Below are 18,222 nucleotides of genomic sequence, written 5' to 3'. Positions count from 1 at the left end.
TTAGTTATATATATGATATATATCTCATATATATCTATATATATATATGATATAGATGACATATATATCATATATATAACTAATATATATTATATATAAATATAATTATATTTAATTCAATGCTCCAACAGACAGTTTAAAGTTCTGAACTTAACTTTCATTTCCTGGTTGTAAAGAGTTCCAGGTGAGAGTTTAGGGCAATTCTCAGGTCTTTTGGGACATGTGCACAGGTCTGAATATGAGTGTGGCCCTCTAAATTCACAGGAATATGTTGGAGCTTTCCCAAGTTGCTAACAGACATCCAATATCTAACTTTTAAAATTTTTCTTCAGTCAACTTCTTGTCCCAAATGCTATCACTGCCTCAGGCAGATGCGATATTAAACAACCGCCTCCGATAGTTTCTTTCACAAACATACTGGGGATAAAACTGTTTGCAGACGGCAAGTTCTAAGTTAGGTCAAATAAAGAAAAGTTGTATGAGCGCACGTTTCTAGAAACCTAACACACAGGTCAGATAATGACAGTTCTCTGGAGAGGAGTCTTTGGTGAGTTACGAACTCATGCTACCAACTCCAGTGGCGGCTCGGAGGCTGCTGGTTTTCACAGTGACTGTGATTTGTGTAAGATGGTTTTTAAGGTTACCATGGAGCTTGGTGGGGGGAGATAGAAATAGGGCTACCTAAGCCTCCACAAAGAAACTTCTTCTTTCTAAACTCAGCCATTTTTCTTAAATAAACAGTATGGGTTTCATAAAACTTGAATTAATATTCAGAGCTCCAGGAGCACCTAGGTGGCTCAGTCGGTTAAGTGTCCAACTTCGGCTCAGGTCATGATCTCAAGGCTTGTGAGTGCGAACCCTGCGTAGGGCTCTGTGCTGACAGCTCAGAGCCTGGAGCCTGCTTCAGATTCTGTGATTCTGTGTGTCTCTCTCTCTGCCCCTCCCCCACTGATATTCTCTCTCTCTCTCTCTCTCTCTCATTCTCTCTCTCAAAACTAAATAAACATTTTAAAAACTTAAAAATATTCAGAGTTCTTAAATCTGGGAGTCTGATAATACTTGCCAGTGTTGTAATTGCGTTATTGGAGGAATGTATTTTTGATAGTCCTTACTTCACCATACCCTCTGACTTTCTAGGACCCTAATTTTCAAACACCTGTTTATAAACAATGTAACACTGGTTACATGTGAGTTAAACATTATAAGTGTAATTCTTAAGTTTACACATATATAAACTCTATTTTACAATTTAAAAGAAATAAGTTTATATTTGATTTAATTTGAAATTATTTCTGTGGCCAAAAGGATCCTTTGTTAGCCACAGAATTTTTATGATTAAAAATTCTTCCAGAGTCCTAATATTTAACAGAGTCTTCTATTTATGATTCTTTTTTGCACTTAACTATGGTGCATCTGGAAAATGATTGCTATGACTATATATATATATATATATATGAATATATATGTGCGTGTGTGAAAAAACACAGAAATAAAACATCACTTATTAACATTCAATATATTATTCTTAATTTTCCTATTATTTTGTAATGCCCCATTTGTTTTATAATTGTTAGTCTCCCCAAGCTATGTATTCTGTTATGTAACAATGTCAAGTATCAATTTCCCCCACTACATCACCTTTGATTTAATGAATGGATATCTTTTACGTATGATCATCAAAAGATTGAGTCAATTTTTATGAACTTAGAAAGCAGTAGATGAAACCCTCAAAACGCTGTTTCAACTTAATATAGGATCTCAACGTTTTGATTGTAGGTATCTATGTAGAATTACTTAAAAATTAATAAAATATCCCAGAAAACTTGACCTGGCATCACGGACAACATTAAAAAAAAAAGTATTGCATTGTGAAATAATTAGATGTTGTAATTTATGGGGAAAGCTGAGGTTTTGGAACCTTGCAAACATTAGCTGAATGCCAGCTATACCATTTGTATCTTCACATACTGGGTGAACCCATTTACCCAAGTGTTTCTTCAGTTTTCAAGAAGGAATAAAAGAGTTGCTACAAGAGATTGCTGTAAGAATTAAGTGAGATATACGGCCCAATATAGGAGCATAGTAAACATTAATCACCATTAATTTTCCCCCATGAGGCATATCAGACAAAGCCGGAAGACAGCCAACTGTAACAACAGCTGCTAATCAAGTAAAGGTGAAAAAGATCTGAAGCAAGAGACTACAATTAGTTCAATAGCGATTCTAGGAAAGTATCTTGTCTTTTCTTCCTCTAATTCTACCTCCAGTTTATTATAAGACAATATGTTAACATTTTCCTCGAAAGTAGTAGCATCCTTACATTTATGAAGTTAGAAAGACAGGGTTCATGTGTTTCTGGTTTAAAACATAGTTTGGTGACCAAATGGCTAGATGGGAAAAACACATTTCGAGGAAAAATAGTATTTCAAAATACAATTCGAAACTTAAAACTTCATCAGTTTAGAATTAGGTAGGGGCGCCTGGGTGGCGCAGTCGGTTAAGCGTCCGACTTCAGCCAGGTCACGATCTCGCGGTCCGTGAGTTCGAGCCCCGCGTCGGGCTCTGGGCTGATGGCTCAGAGCCTGGAGCCTGTTTCCGATTCTGTGTCTCCCTCTCTCTCTGCCCCTCCCCCGTTCATGCTTTGTCTCTCTCTGTCCCAAAAATAAATAAACGTTGAAAAAAAAAATTAAAAAAAAAAAAGAATTGGGTAAAGAACAGTCTGTGTTAACTGGAAATTAACTCTGATTTATAAAACAATGTGTCCTTTTTTCAGTTATAGAAAGAGCCATGAAGTGATTATTTAATGAGGCTCTTGACAAACCAAACTGATGCAAATCATAAACATCACCTGCTGTTAATAGAGGTTTTATTGGGATTCTGGCAAAATTTTAACACTGCCTGTTTATTTTGATCATCCCCAGATACTTTCACAGAAGTCCCTAGTGCCCTGCCCCAAGATGTCCACATCCTAATCCATGAAGCCTGTAAATATGCTACCTTATATGGAAAAAGGGATTGGCGGATATGATTTAGGTGAAGGATTTTGAGATGGGGAGTTTCCTGGGTTATATAGGTAGTCCTAATATAGTCTCATAAATCTTTAAGAGCAGAGAATTTTTGCTAGCTGAGATCAGAGACAGAGATGCGCTGAGAGGAGACAACCAGAGACAGCAGTGTGTGAAAAGGACTCAGCTTACTGCTACGGGCTTTGAAGACAGAGGAACAGGGCTGCCAGAAAAGGGAAGGCAAGGAGACAGCTTCTACCCTTAGCCTCCAGACAAGAACGCACACCTACCCACACCTTGATCTTAGCCTGGTGAGGCTGTGTCAGATTTCTGACCTACAGAACTCTAAGATAATAAATTTACATTGCTAAGGCCATGAAATTTGTGGTGATGTCACAGCAGCAATAGAAAATGAATACAAATATATTTTCGACTAGGCATGTCCTAAGTTGTAAGCCCACTGCTATCTGGTACTGTTATACTGACTTCCAGCTCCATAGCACTTTGTGCCTCAATGCCTCCACGCTTATTCACGCATTTACTTAATACTCTATAAATTGAACAGATCTCAGATGCTAGATCTTTGACATACTTTTTCATTCATTCTGTTGCACCCAAAACATCCTAAATACATACATACCCAGTTATCAGTTATAAGATAAATGAATGAAAAAGCAACATTTGCGAGTAACACTTTAAAAATAGCTACTGTTGATAGGATTGTCTACTATGTTCCAGGCACTTTCTATATAGAATGTCCTATTTTCACAGTCAGTTGCAAAATAGGTATTATTATAAACACCTTTGAGGTATAAAAATTGTGGCTTTAACAGATATAATTTGCCCTTGTCCGGTAAGAGGATTTAAATCTAAGTCTGCAAATCCCCAACCTGAGAAAAAAGTCTTGTGTTGTATATAACATTTTTGTGCTAATGGGATGATCCCTAATGCAAAGAAATGGCTACCTAGCTGTAAAATTTCTAAAGCCAGATATTCACAGCCATAGCATAGAATTTCGAGGAAATCTGTATCATTACCTCTGCCCTTCACAAAGTCACCACATAATGTTCTAGGTCCCAATGGAGAAAAAGAAAAAAAGACCAACTCTCCAAAATTTATGAAAGAAACAATAGTACATGATAATAATAGATAACACATGATACATTATCCATTATATAACACAAAACATAGACATATTTATACAGAATATATAGTTTTCTATAGAACAGTTATGGATAGATTTATCTATCCATTCTGTAATAGGGTATAATTTGAGCATGGAAAAATGTATGACTAGTATTTCAGATAAAAGTGTCAAGGCAAGAAGAGTACAAATCAAACCATAAAATTAAGACTTGTTTTCTATTCTTAAAATTAACTGTGTTGGCTAATGTAAATTAAGTATTTGGACTTTTTTAAATTACTTCAACAGTTTCTCACTAATTTCTTATACATGATAAGCTTTTTAGCAAGTTTCTTTTTTTTTTAATTTTTTAATGTTTATTTTTGAGAGACAGAGGAAGAGAGAGAGCATGAACAGGGAAGGGGCAGATAGAGAATGAGACACAGAATCTGAAACAGGCTCCAGGCTCTGAGCTGTCAGCACAGAGCCCAACACATTCCTAGAACCCAGGAATGTGAGATCATGACCTGAGCTCAAGTGGGCTGCTTAACCAACTGAGCCACCCAGGTGCCCTGTAAGTTTCCTTTTAATAACACGCAAAAAGTAAATTTCTAGTCAAGAACTTCTGCCATTAACATGACTTCAAAGGTTGCAAGGTTCGTATTAGGATATTCAACTACAGATTTTAAAATGTTTTTTTTTTAATTTTTTTTTCAACGTTTTTTATTTATTTTTTTTGGGACAGAGAGAGACAGAGCATGAATGGGGGAGGGGCAGAGAGAGAGGGAGACACAGAATCAGAAACAGGCCCCAGGCTCCGAGCCATCAGCCCAGAGCCCGGCGCAGGGCTCGAACTCACGGACCGCGAGATCGTGACCTGGCTGAAGTCGTACACTTAACCGACTGCGCCACCCAGGCGCCCCAGATTTTAAAATGTTTTTAATGTTTATTTATTTGGGGGGGAGAGAGAGAGACAAAGAGAGAGAGAGAAAGAGAGAATGTGAGCAGGGATGGGCAGATAGAGAGGGAGATGCAGAATCTGAAGCAGGTTACAGGCTCCAAGCTATCAGCACAGAGGTGATGCAGGGCTCGAACTCAATAACTGCGAGATAATGACCTGAGCGGAAGTCAGACACTCAACTGACTAAGCCACCCAGGAGCCCCTCAACTACAGATTTTAAGTAACTTTCTATGAACCTGATGTTTCTTTTTCAAAAAGTCAACTTGTGAATCATTTATCTGATTGCTCATTCATGAAAAATATTTTTGTGCCTAGTGTCGTATTAGCCACAGAATGTCAGAGAGAGCAAAACAGTTTTGAGTCTTGACTTCATGGGGTTACCCTGTAGGGTGGGAAACAGGCATAATTCATTTTGTATAGAATTACATCCTGCTTTTCCAGAGTTGGAGGAAACATCCTGGTAGATAGGACTATAAAGCTAATACCTGAAGAAAAATAGGAATTATCCAGAAAAAGACAAGTTTGGGAAGGGAAAGTATTATTGCCATTAGAGGCCAACAATAGCTCAGGATCAGGCAAGAGATGCAGCGGCTTGTTTAGGAGAAAGAAAACGAGCCATGGTTTGTTGAGAATGGAATAAGTAGGCAGTGCCCAGAGGCAAAGCTGAAGGTTGGTATAGATGAAAATGCGCAGGCTCTACAAGGGGATCCTTATATCCTCAGAGAAAGGAGACCCCATGGAGAAGTGGAAGAAAACTGTGAGTAAAATGATCAAATTTGTTTCTCTACTCTGGCTCGAGTTACAGAATGGTTTTGATGAAACCACGGAGTTGAGAAACCACGGAGTTAGTAGTCTCATTGGTGGATTAATGTCCCAAGATGGGAGGAGGAATGGCTTTGAAGGCACTGGTCCACTCAAGGCCACTACATGACTGTTCTAGCAGCTGGATTCCAAAAGAAAGATACAGGAAATTTGTTCTTCCAAAAGCTGTTTCATGAAAGTATGAATACAGGTCCTCTTCTAAGTCAAATACACAGAGATGTGCTTTTTGACAGAGTGCAAAAACTAAGATGCAAAATGTAACATAAATTCCCGTTTTCTCAAAGACAACAAAATGTTTCAGTAAGTTCTACCATCCTCAGATTAAGTTTCTCAAGTACTAATCGAATATAATCTCCAAAATTTTTTTGAGTAAGTGTCATGAGCAGTGGGTACATAAATTCCCTTATATTTTGTCAAATTCAGGCCATGTCTTGTTCCTAAAACTTTTGGACATTGCCAAATATGGAATTGGGTATCATCTTTAATAAAGAGAATTTGGGGATGCCTGGGTGGCTCTAAGTGTCTGACTCTTGATTTCAGTTTAGATCATGATCTCATGGTTCATGAGATCAAGCCCTGTGTCTGGCTCCACACTGACAGCAAGGAGCCTGCTTGGGATTTTCGCTCTCTCCCTCTCTCTCTGCCCCTCCCTGGCTTGCTCTCTCTCTCTCTCTCTCAAAATAAATAAACTTAAAAAGAGAGAGAGAGAGAGAGAGAGAGAAGTCAGACAAGTAGAGAGGCCTAGATGGGATTCTGAAATGAGTATTTTAACCAACTTCTATACAATCACTCAAATATCAAAGAATAAATTTCCTTTAAGATTCACAAAGTCTTTAGGGAAAAAAAAAAAAAAACTCTCCAGAAGGATTCACAAATGCATTCTAGCTGTTTAATTGCTATAAAAATGACTTGTATTCATTTTGATGGCACAAATAATATATTAACCACCAAATTAAAAAATAGCTTATTCACTTATCTTTGTTATGTCTACATTTTTTTTAATTTTTTTTTAACGTTTATTTCTTTGAGAGACAGAGCATGAGCATGGGAGGGGCAGAGATTGGAGGAGACACGGAATCTGAAGCAGGCTCCAGGCTCTGAGCTGTTAGCACAGAGCCCGATGCGGGGCTCCAACTCACAAACTGCGAGATCATGACCTGAGTCGAACTCGGATGCTTAACCGACTGAGCCACCCAGGCGCCCCTATGTCTACATTTTTATAATGTTTTGACAAAACTCAAAGCATTTTGAAACAGATTTGTTAGTGTCATGATGATGTGTCCCACGATGTCGATAATGTGGTTTACCACCAACTTCGGCCTATCTCAGGATCAGCTTTTCTGTTCTGCTTTTGTATTTTCCTTCTGTCTGAAACAAAATGCTACCAACTAATAAAATAAATGGCTCATAGTTTCTCTATTAACTTACAATAAAGGGAGAAATGGAGGCTGCTCTCAAATGTTATCTTTAAAATCGTGTTTGAAGGAATGTCAGTAAATACGCTCATGTATACTTGGGTATGTGAAGTTCTGGAAGCCATCTTTTGGAAACTCTATTCATTTACCTTAGGTAACGTGCTGTTGGCTGTGACATTTGTAGGAACATATAGTACATATGAACAATTTCCTCACATTAACAAGTGTTTAGCAACATAATTAGGAAAATTCTTTTTAGAGTATACAAATAAAGAATCCTTTATTAGGAACAGAACTGTATTCTTTTTTTGCTGAAAAGCAACTCGACAGCAAATTAGGAGCTTAAGCCATTTTATGAACTTTGACCATATTATTTTTGCTTCTAGGATTCTATCTTATGAAACAATTATAAGAAAAATATACTTTCCTCTGCTTTCCAACTTCTTGGAAGAAAATCAATTACTTCGACATCAAAGGAAGAAAAACACAGTTTTTAAAACTGTAGGACCTTGTATACTATCTCCAGGGGGAAGAGGAAAGAGACGGAATCTGAGGCATGCTGGCCATTTGTTATGTTTTGCTCAGAGATTTGAAGCAAATAAGGTAAAATATGAACATCTGATACATAGTATATGTTGTCTTTATTAAAAGTAAACATTTAAAATAAGACTAATAAAAGAGTTCAGCTATAAGAGTGCATAAAAAATCAATACAGCATTAAACAAACCCACTGAATACGTAAGCATTCAATATACCAGCTTTGCCTTGCCTTATTTGATTCAAAATTATAAGAACTTTACTTTGAATTCCAATTTAATTATACTTAATCTAATGTGTACAACTGAGTATACCCCTTAATATACCCCTCTGAAATAGGGGTGGCTTTCTATAATTATTTTATTTTATTAACAACAACAAAAATCGAAAAGTCCTGAATACAATAAGAAATCTTGTGAATGCAGAGTGCAGAAAATTCCAGCAGCCAGAAAATGTCTACTGAATGACACTAAGTGATTTTAGGGGAATTAAGGGTCTATTAACAAGAAATTACACATCGAAATATCTCATTACTAAATGTAGCATCTGGAGTGAGGACCTCAGCATACAAAAACTGTGTAAGACATATTCCATTGCCATTGTGTTTACAATCTAAAACACTATTGGGTAGGGGTGCCTGGGTGGCTAACTCAGTTAAGTCTGACTTTGGCTCAGGTCATGATCTTATGCTTCGTGAGTCTGAGCCCCCCATAGGGCTTTCTGCAGTCGGCACAGAGCCTGCTTCAGATCCTCTGCTCCCCTCTTTCTCTGCTCCTGCCTGGCTTGTGATCGCTCTCTCAAAAATAAATAAAATACTAAAAAATAATAATAAATAAATAAAACACTATTGGGTAAATAATTTTATCACAGAGAGTTTAGTCTTACTAAGATTTAAGTGTATATATTTGTAGCTTTCTCCCTATATTTAAAACAAAAAAATAGCAACATTGTGTCATTTGAGGAGATATTTGTGTGCAGGACAGACATTGCCTACTTTCTTGAACCTTAGAACGAAAATGAGAAATTGGCAGAGTTTTCTTTTTCCTAGTCACTAAAATGGGAGTATCTTGAGTATATCTATATATTTGTGATATAGTGATAATTCATATGCTAAAATGTTCAACCATACATTTCTACGGCCTTTCACTTTTCTCAGAAGATAATTGTTGCAATCCCTTTAGCCAATTCCCAAGGCCTTGCATGTTTAGTCCCTCCCTTCTCTGGATACTCTTGTTTTTCCTAACCTTTCCTTTGTGGGAAGAATCATCTGACCCAATGTAATACTAAACCAAAAGCCTATTTTTGTTGCTTGTAAGATATAAACAATAAATCTTATTAGAGGACAATATATTTGGGGATTGAACTATGACTTAATTTAAGTGAATGATTTCTATTAACAGAAGATAGAAGTGGGGGAAAAGGACATCCATGGCAATGAATCTTGCATAACAAATTGGAAATAGCATCTGGGCATTTGTATTGTTTACTCATCAGTTCTAACTGAAATGAATAAAAGATGATATTCTGATATCTAAAACACTTTTAACTAAACTGATCTCCAAAAAGGAAGTAGAAGTGGGGAAAAAAAAAAAGGCATCTAGAAGACAACCTGCCTCCTCATTAAGTCTCTCTTTCCAAGTTGGTCTCTTAGGCACTGCTATCACTTCAGGGTGACAGTGAAAAAGAGGCACCTGTTGTGGTCCCAAAGACATCTTCAGATTGAGATTATATAAAGTCATCACCACCTTCCAGTGTTTTGAGTAAGGAGATGATAAGTATTGTCTTATCCTTTTCAAAAAATTATTCTGATCCTTTCTTAGAGAATAAAAAATCACAAATACGTTGTCTCCAAAAGGATTGTGGGTTCATTTCTTTGGGCAAAGAACCAAGGTGTCTAGTGACAGGTAATTACCAAAAGTAGGAGGAAGGCAGAGAGGCAAATGTCTAGAAAAAGAAAAGCTTTCTTGAGCCTCTAGGCATGGTCCATGTAGGTTTCCTTGATTCTGACTAGCCCAGGCTAGTTGTAACTGGTGTTGAGTACGCAAGTGAACTGGGGCTATTTCCACCTGAATAATTAATGATGATTCAAAATGACACAGAATTTACACTGTATAAGAGAATATAAGTGACTCCTCTAAACAGGAGTCACTCAAAAATATTTCTTAAAAAATAATGGATAAATGGATAGGTAGACCAATTCATCACCTGTTTTTCAGATTAGCAATACTAATTAAAGAATTACACAATTAAAAAAAGATGACCAAAATGTAGTGTGACAAATACCTGTAAAATTTTATGCCACAATAGGACTTATAAAGAGCTATAGGTTCATAATAAAAGCATTAAGAGTCTAATGGATGATGAAATGCAAAGCTCATAAAAGGGAACATAACTGAGAAATGGAAAAAAAATTTTTTTAATGTTTGTTTATTTTGGGGACAGAGAGAGACAGAGCATGAATGGGGGAGGGGCAGAGAGAGAGGGAGACACAGAATTGGAAACAGGCTCCAGGCTCCGAGCCATCAGCCCAGAGCCCGACGCGGGGCTCGAACTCACGGACCGCGAGATCGTGACCTGGCTGAAGTCGGACGCTTAACCGACTGAGCCACCCAGGCGCCCCTAAGAAATGGAAAATTTTAATCAGAAACAAAAAATATTTACTTAACAAGATGCTGGCATTATACTGATTAATTCCTAAAATTTGTAAATAATTATGTCTGGTTTTGTGGAGGAAAGTCTCACTGCAAATACTGTCAACATTTCTGTAAGAATCAAATTGGGTAATATAAAATGAGAAATATATACTCATTCCATAAAGTTGAAAAAATCTCTATCTTAATAAAATAATCCATTTTTTTAAAATGAAGATGTTCACTGCAGTATTATTTAAATATCAAAAATTAGGAGCCACTTGGATTCCCATCAGTTAGGAAACAATTCAGTTACACTCCTTTCTCTCAAATGAATACTGTGCAGCTAATTAAATATGGGCACCCTGAAAACTGACATGGCACAAATATTCTTTGACACAATCTTAAAAGAAAACAGCATTCCAAAATACATAGATTCTGACCACAACTACTTAAAACTATTAATATTAATGAACAATGGAGAAATACATCAAAATTGTAATAGGTCATGATTTCTTTTTTTCTTTCATACACTTTTTTCATGTGCTTATTCTGCCTTTATTATTGGCTAAATAAACAATCTAAGGCAAATAGATACTTAAGGCAGATGGGTAGGTAAGATGGATAAATTCACCTCCTTTTAATTTGGTTTTCCTCACATAGGTAAATACATATGGCAGATAAAAGTTTAATTAAAACTGAATTACAGATAGTTTTTAATATGGTTTAGCTTTCTCAGAATTTGCTTCTACTGAGAAAATCCTAGAGGGTTAATTGTTGATTTTGTCTGCATTTCCCTCCTGAATTATTTTCCATTTAGTTAACAAAGAGGTGGATTTGTGACTAAACCACCATTAAGAAGTTACTTAATTCAATCTGAAAGTATCCCTAAAGGGGACCAGTACTAACAGAGAGAAAGTATTGCTAGCAGGATAAATTTTTTTTTGAGGAATTGAAGTGTTTATCCAGGCAGTGAGAACATTAATAATGTATAGAGTAAGTCAGCACATAAAGCCGAACAAGGTAACTCCTGACCACTATAGAAGAAATAAAGAAACCTGCTAAGGAGATGTTGAGAGTGCCGATAAGCTTCAAAATAATAGAGTTTTTGACCTCTTTAAACAGTTACCATATTTGATCACAAAATGAAAGTTTACAAAAGATCTGTAAATTTAAAGCGTTATATTTTATTCTTTAAAAAAATCAGTTATGAAGTATGTACAAAGCCTAATGATAATTATTTTTCAAAGAAAGAACTTAAGATAGTACTTATTAATGAGATTACTTATTCCTAATTACATATATATATAATATACATATACATATATGTAATCTATTTACAGGTAGGGCATGAAATGTAACAACAGAATCTAAAATAAAGGGATTTAAGAAGTTTAAGTGAACAAATGCATTTTTAAAGGATGCCAGTGGCTCAAATTTGAAAAGTTTTAATAGAATATCTATGTAGAGACTATTCATTTTTTCTGAAGCCTGAATGTAATCTAAATTACAGTATGGAGATTCCCTGGGATTCATCATGTACTGTATTAGTGCAACCATAGAGTCCCCTACTCCGCAAGAGAGCGTCTCCAATCCAGATTTCTCTGACATCTCAAAATCTTGAACTGCAATAAATACAATAACATTCCAAAACAACTGAAACATCAATCCCTATTAAATCTGAACTTTTCTGGAGAAAGCAACATATTAAGTTGTTGAGGCATCTTGGATTCTCTCACAGTCTCTTCCAAGGGCATACCTACCAAGGTATAAATCCTGCAATTACCTGAGTTCATGGGTGGGGCCTCGAGCTTAAAATCAGGGAGGCTATTTATTCAAATATATGTCCTCCTTTCTTTCATAATTATAGCTGACCAACTGGTTGACTACAAAAAGATGAATTTTCTGAAACTAAGTGTTGGCCAGTGGGATATGAGTGGAAGTGAAAGGCAGCAGTTTCTGTGACCATTCTTTGAAACATGCTGCTCGCATCCGGCCCATTCTTAAGCTTTCCTGTCTACACCCTACCACCTGGAACTTAAATGTTGCTGTTTTAGACAATGATGCCAAGGGCCACGCCGTAGAGATGGAAGAACCATGAGCTAAGGGGGACTTGGGTCCCTGAGGAGTTTGTGGAGGCGAGACAGCTTACTAACACTTAACCTCCTGTTTCTAGGCATTTAAAAAGAGGGAAATAAATTTCTCCCTTTCAACAACCAACTGTTATTTTAGGTTGGTGAAACTTACTGCCAAACATAATTCTATTATTTTACAGATGAGAAGACAAGCCTGCATATACCAAGTGTCTTTAGAGATATACTGCTCAGTATGGTAGCCACCGGCCACATGTGACCATTGAGCACTGAAATATGTTTAATTCGAAATGCGATGAACTATAAGTGTAAAATATACGATAGCATTTTGAAGACCTATAATATTTTGGATACATGATCTTAAATATACTACAAAAATCAAGTTCAACTCATGTGTAGGTTTGTTTGTTTTGTTTTTTTGTTTTTGTTTTTGTTTTACTTTTTGATGTGATTACAGGAAAAATTTAAATTTGTTGTATGGCTTACTTTATATTTCTACTGAGTAGAGCTACTTTTGACTATAAAGCAGACTAGATACCTCAACTCCTGCCTCTCAGTTATAGCCACTTTCTGTCAGACCACACCATCTCTATTATGTGGCAAAAGGCACAGTTGGGTTATATTGATATCATCAGGATTGAAATCAGCAGCATAAAAAACATGACTTCGCTACTTGAAAAGCACCCAAATCAAAGGACGTGAATGATTCTAAGAATGTGTATATTTGTAGCATGAGAAACAACTGGAATGGTCGGAGAATAGAAGCTGAGAGGATAAACTTTTCAAGTTGGTAAAATTTTAAGTAATGATGATGTCTAGGTAGAATGAATGTATACGGTTCGCTCAGGTGGACAGGAGATAAAAGATGCTGAGATGACACGATCAAGAGATTTTTATAAAGTCCTGGGTTAACCCATTTTCATGTAATTTAATTCTGACAAAGTATTATATTTCATTGCTTCTGACTTTTCCTTTTATTCATTTTATCATAGTAAGAACACAACATGATATCGACTCTCTTAATAAATTTCAGTATATAGCATAGTATTGTTGACTACAGGTACAATGTTGTATAGCAGATCTCTAGATCTTACTCATCTTGTTTAACTGAAACTTTACCCCCATTGATTAGTAATTTGCCATTTCCTTCTTCCTCCAGCAACCACCATTCCAGTCTTTGATTCTATGATTGACTATTTTAGATACTTCACATAAGTGAAACACAGTATTTGTCTTTCTTTGACTGGCTTATTTCACTTAGCATAATGTCCTCAAATTTAACCCTCTTGTTGTATATTGCAGAATTTCCTTCTTTTTTAGGGCTGAATATCATTCCTCCTCCCCCTTCAGTTATTGGTGTTAATTATTTAATTAGTCTTCACACAAACGTGGGAGAAAGGTATTATTGTTAACGTCATCATCTATTTTATTTTCATTTATTTTGAGAGAAACACAGACAGTAAACAAGGGAGGGACAGAGAGAAAAGGAGACAGAATCCCATTAGGTGCCACGCTGTGAGTGCAAAGCCCCATATGGGGCTTGAACTCACAAACCATGAGATCACAATCTGAACTGAAATCAAGAGTCGGATGCTTAACTGATTGAGCCACCCAGGCACCCCCATCATCTCTGCTTTAAAAATAAGGAAACCAAAACACAAAAAGACTAAAAAAACAAAAACAAAAACAAAACAAAACCACACCCAAGTTCACAGAGCTATGAAGTAACAGTAAGATTTCAACTCAGGTAGAGTGGCTTGAATCTCAAGCACTTAATATTTTATGGTCTATTGCCTCTGACACAGACACCACTTTATAATTACTTTTATTAGTTATTAGGATACATTCTCCATTTCTTTAACGAAAAGCTCAAATGTATTTTGGAATCCCTGTAGATCTTTCACAGTTGGATCCACTCCTGAAAGAAGCCTACCTTTGGTTTCCAACCTCAGTAATTCTTTCAATATTAAGTGTGTGTTCAAAGACAGGTCAAAATAGTGTGTTTCTCAGGACTTTCCTAGCAACAAGGTGACATTCTGTTCCTCTACATATGAATAATGAAGCATGTGATCTTAGAAACTTAGCATCTAGCATCAAGAAAAAACAGAGAAGACAAAATCAAGTCTTAAAGGACTAATGTAAAGTTCCAAAGGGACCAAAACCCGTGTAGTGTGTCCTAATTTGAAAACGTCTTAAAAGTTTGATCGTTTGATATCATAGATTATCCTCATATTTTAGAATGGAATGCATTCTCCTTTTTAAAAATCTCGATTGTAATTAATTTCTTTAAAACACTTAAGAATTTATCCCTCTTCTTAAATACAACTTTTAAGTTCAATGCTATCTGATACACATTTTAACTAATCTTGAATCTTTTAATATAATGCAAAAACAATTATTTTTATTATTGTCTAGGCTAGAAAAAATGCAGAAATTATACACATTTTGTATCAAAAATACAGTGTTTCTGGAAAAATATGGATTATTTAAAAAAAAACTACTCATCATTACCATAATTTTAAGTGTCATTACAATAGACAGCCAAACAGTATTTAGCATGTGTACTGTTAACACAACATTTCTCAATTTTTAGAGAAACTTTCACTTTTAAAAATCCATGACAAAGGATGCAAGAATACACAATGTGAAAAAGACAGTATCTTTAATAAATGGTGCCAGGAAAACTGGACAGCTATATACAAAAGAATGACACCGGACTACTTTCTAACACCATACATAAAAACAAACTCGAAATGAATTAAACACCTAATGTGAGACCTGTAAGCAAAAAACCCTCCTAGAGAACACAGGAGCTAACTTCTCTGACATCAGCCATAGCAACATTTTTCTAGACAAGTCTAAGGGAAGGGGAAAAAAAAGCAAAAATAAACTATTGGGACTACATCAAAATATAAAGCTTTTGCACAGCAAGAGAAACCATCAAGAAAACAAAAAGGCAACCTACTGAATGGAAAAAGATATTTGGAAATGATCTATCCAATGAGGGATTAACATCCAAAGTGTATAAAGGACTGATACAACTCAACATCCAAAAAACAGATAATCTGATTGAAAAATGGGCAGAAGACCTGAATAGACATTAATCCAAAGAGGAGATACTAATGGCCAACAAACATATGAAAAAATGGTCAACATCAATAATCATCAGGAAAATGGAAATCAAAATCACAATGAGATATCATCTTATACCTATCAGAATGGCTAAAATTAAACAGATAAGAAATGACAAGTATTGGTAAGGAAGCAAAAAAAAAAAAAAAAAAAAGGAACCCTCATGTGCTGTTGGTAGGAATGTAAATTGGTACAACCACTGGGGAAAACAGTATGGAATTTCCTCAAAACATTAAAAACAAAACTACCATATGATCCAATAATTCCACTACTAGGTATTTACCCAAAGAATACATAAACACCATTCAAGAAGATACACACTCCTATGTTTATTGCAGCATTATTTACAATAGCCAAGATAAAAAATCAACCTAAGTGTCCATCATGGACAGACAAGAAAGGTGTGATACATATCTGTAATGGTATATTATACAGCCATAAAAAGACCAACTGTGACAACATGGATGGACCCAGCAGGTATTATGTTAAGTGAAATAAGTCAGAGAAAGACAAATACACATGATGTCACTCGTGTGGAATCCCCCAAAAAATGAATAAACAGAAAGCAGAATCAGACATATAGAGTGATGGTTGCCAGAGGGGAGAGGGATAAGAGGATGGGCAAAATGGCTGAAGGCGAGGAGGACCTACAGGCTTCCAATTATGGAATGAATAAAAGGTACAGCATAGGGAATACAGTCAGTGGTATTGTAATAGTGTTATATGGCGAAAGATGGTAACCTACACTTGTGATATGCACAGTGTAATGTATAGAGAAGTTGACTCACTATGTTGTCCACCTGAAACTAATGAAACATTGTGAGCCAACTATACTGAAAAAAAAACAAACTTTTAAATCTGTATGATCTCTTATATGACTTAAGATGAAAATAAAATATTATTTGATAAATGTGTTTTACACCAATGCTTATATAAAAGCAACAGGGCATCTTTGAATACTGAAACTATATACAGATTTTCTTTACTTTTTTTATTTTTTTTAACGTTTATTTATTTTTGAGACAGAGAGAGACAGAGCATGAATGGGGGAGGGTCAGAGAGAGGGAGACACAGAATCTGAAACAGGCTCCAAGCTCTGAGCTGTCAGCACAGAGCCCGACGCGGGGCTCGAACTCACGGACCGCGAGATCATGACCTCAGCCAAAGTCGGCCGCTTAACCGACTGAACCACCCAGGTGCCCCCAGATTTTCTTTATGATAAAGCTACATGTCAAATTTACTTAAGAACTAACTTGAATGTAAATTAAAAATTAAAAAAAAAATAAAGAAACCGAAAAAAAGAGTTTCATTGGACCACTTTGAGATTTTCCTATATAACACTGTACCAGTAATAATATAGTATATTTTATTCATTGTTATGATAGAAAGTTACTATATACATTATAGGTAGAGAGCAAACACCTTTCTTACGTTACTAAAATTCTTGGTCCAAAGGGGGATTTTGAGAAAAAGAAATGGGTAGATGTTTTGCTTTTTTTTCCCCCAGCAAATATTTTTATTTTGGAAAGCTTTATTGTTTTGTATGCATTCATAATTTTTTCAGTCTTTCCCTGATCATAAATAAGGAGGCTTTTGTCAAGCTTTAAGTCATATCATGTTTATAATTTGAAAATATGTTTTTTATGTTTATAATTTGAAAATAATTAAAAAAAATTTTTTAATGATTATTTATTTTTGAGATAGAGAGACAGATCGTGAGCAGTGGAGGGGCAGAGAGAGAGAGAAGGAGACACAGAATCTGAAGCCGGCTCCAGACTCTGAGCTGTCAGCACAGAGCCCAAAATGGGGCTTGAACCCACAAATTGTGTGATCATGACCTGAGCTTAAGTCAGATACTCAACCGACTGAGCCATCCAGATGCCCCTGAAAATAAATTTTTAATGCTGATGTCCCACTGAACCAGTGAAAACTTTAGTAATTCACATAAAGTATCCAAAATTATTTGGGGAAATTTATGAACCTTTATATTGAAACACACACACACAATCTTCCTTAATATAAAAGAGTAAGAAGTCAGTCCATAATCTGAAAAATAAATAAATTTTAACTTTTACATATAAAAATTAAACTAAACAGTGGGCAGTGGATTAGTGTAGTTAATGAAGGACTGATACATGAGAACCACAGTCTCGTATCAGTATGTGTTTTAACTAACCATTTTTCTATTTCCTGAGATCTTAATGTATTTCCCATAATGGTCTAGCCCATTATATTACAGCCAAAAAGCATGTAAACTTGTAAAGACTAATTTGTTGTAGTTTACATAACTATAGTCTAATATGTAAGCACTAACTTTGAAAAATACACTGGAATTTAGAAGAGAAACCAGTAGCAACACAATTATTTGAGCAAACGTGTGGGTAAATAGTCTTCATTTGGAAGTAAAAAAAAAAATAATAAACGGCAGAGAACAAATTCTAAAGAAAATATCTTTTTAATTAGACAGCCATTAGTGTTTCAGAACCAAGGTTATCCAATATACA

Source organism: Lynx canadensis, chromosome C2 (assembly GCF_007474595.2).
Source record: "Lynx canadensis isolate LIC74 chromosome C2, mLynCan4.pri.v2, whole genome shotgun sequence".
NCBI classification, from domain to species: Eukaryota; Metazoa; Chordata; class Mammalia; order Carnivora; family Felidae; genus Lynx; species Lynx canadensis.
The sequence above is the reverse complement of the archived record's forward strand: the minus strand, read 5'-3'. Positions refer to the sequence as shown.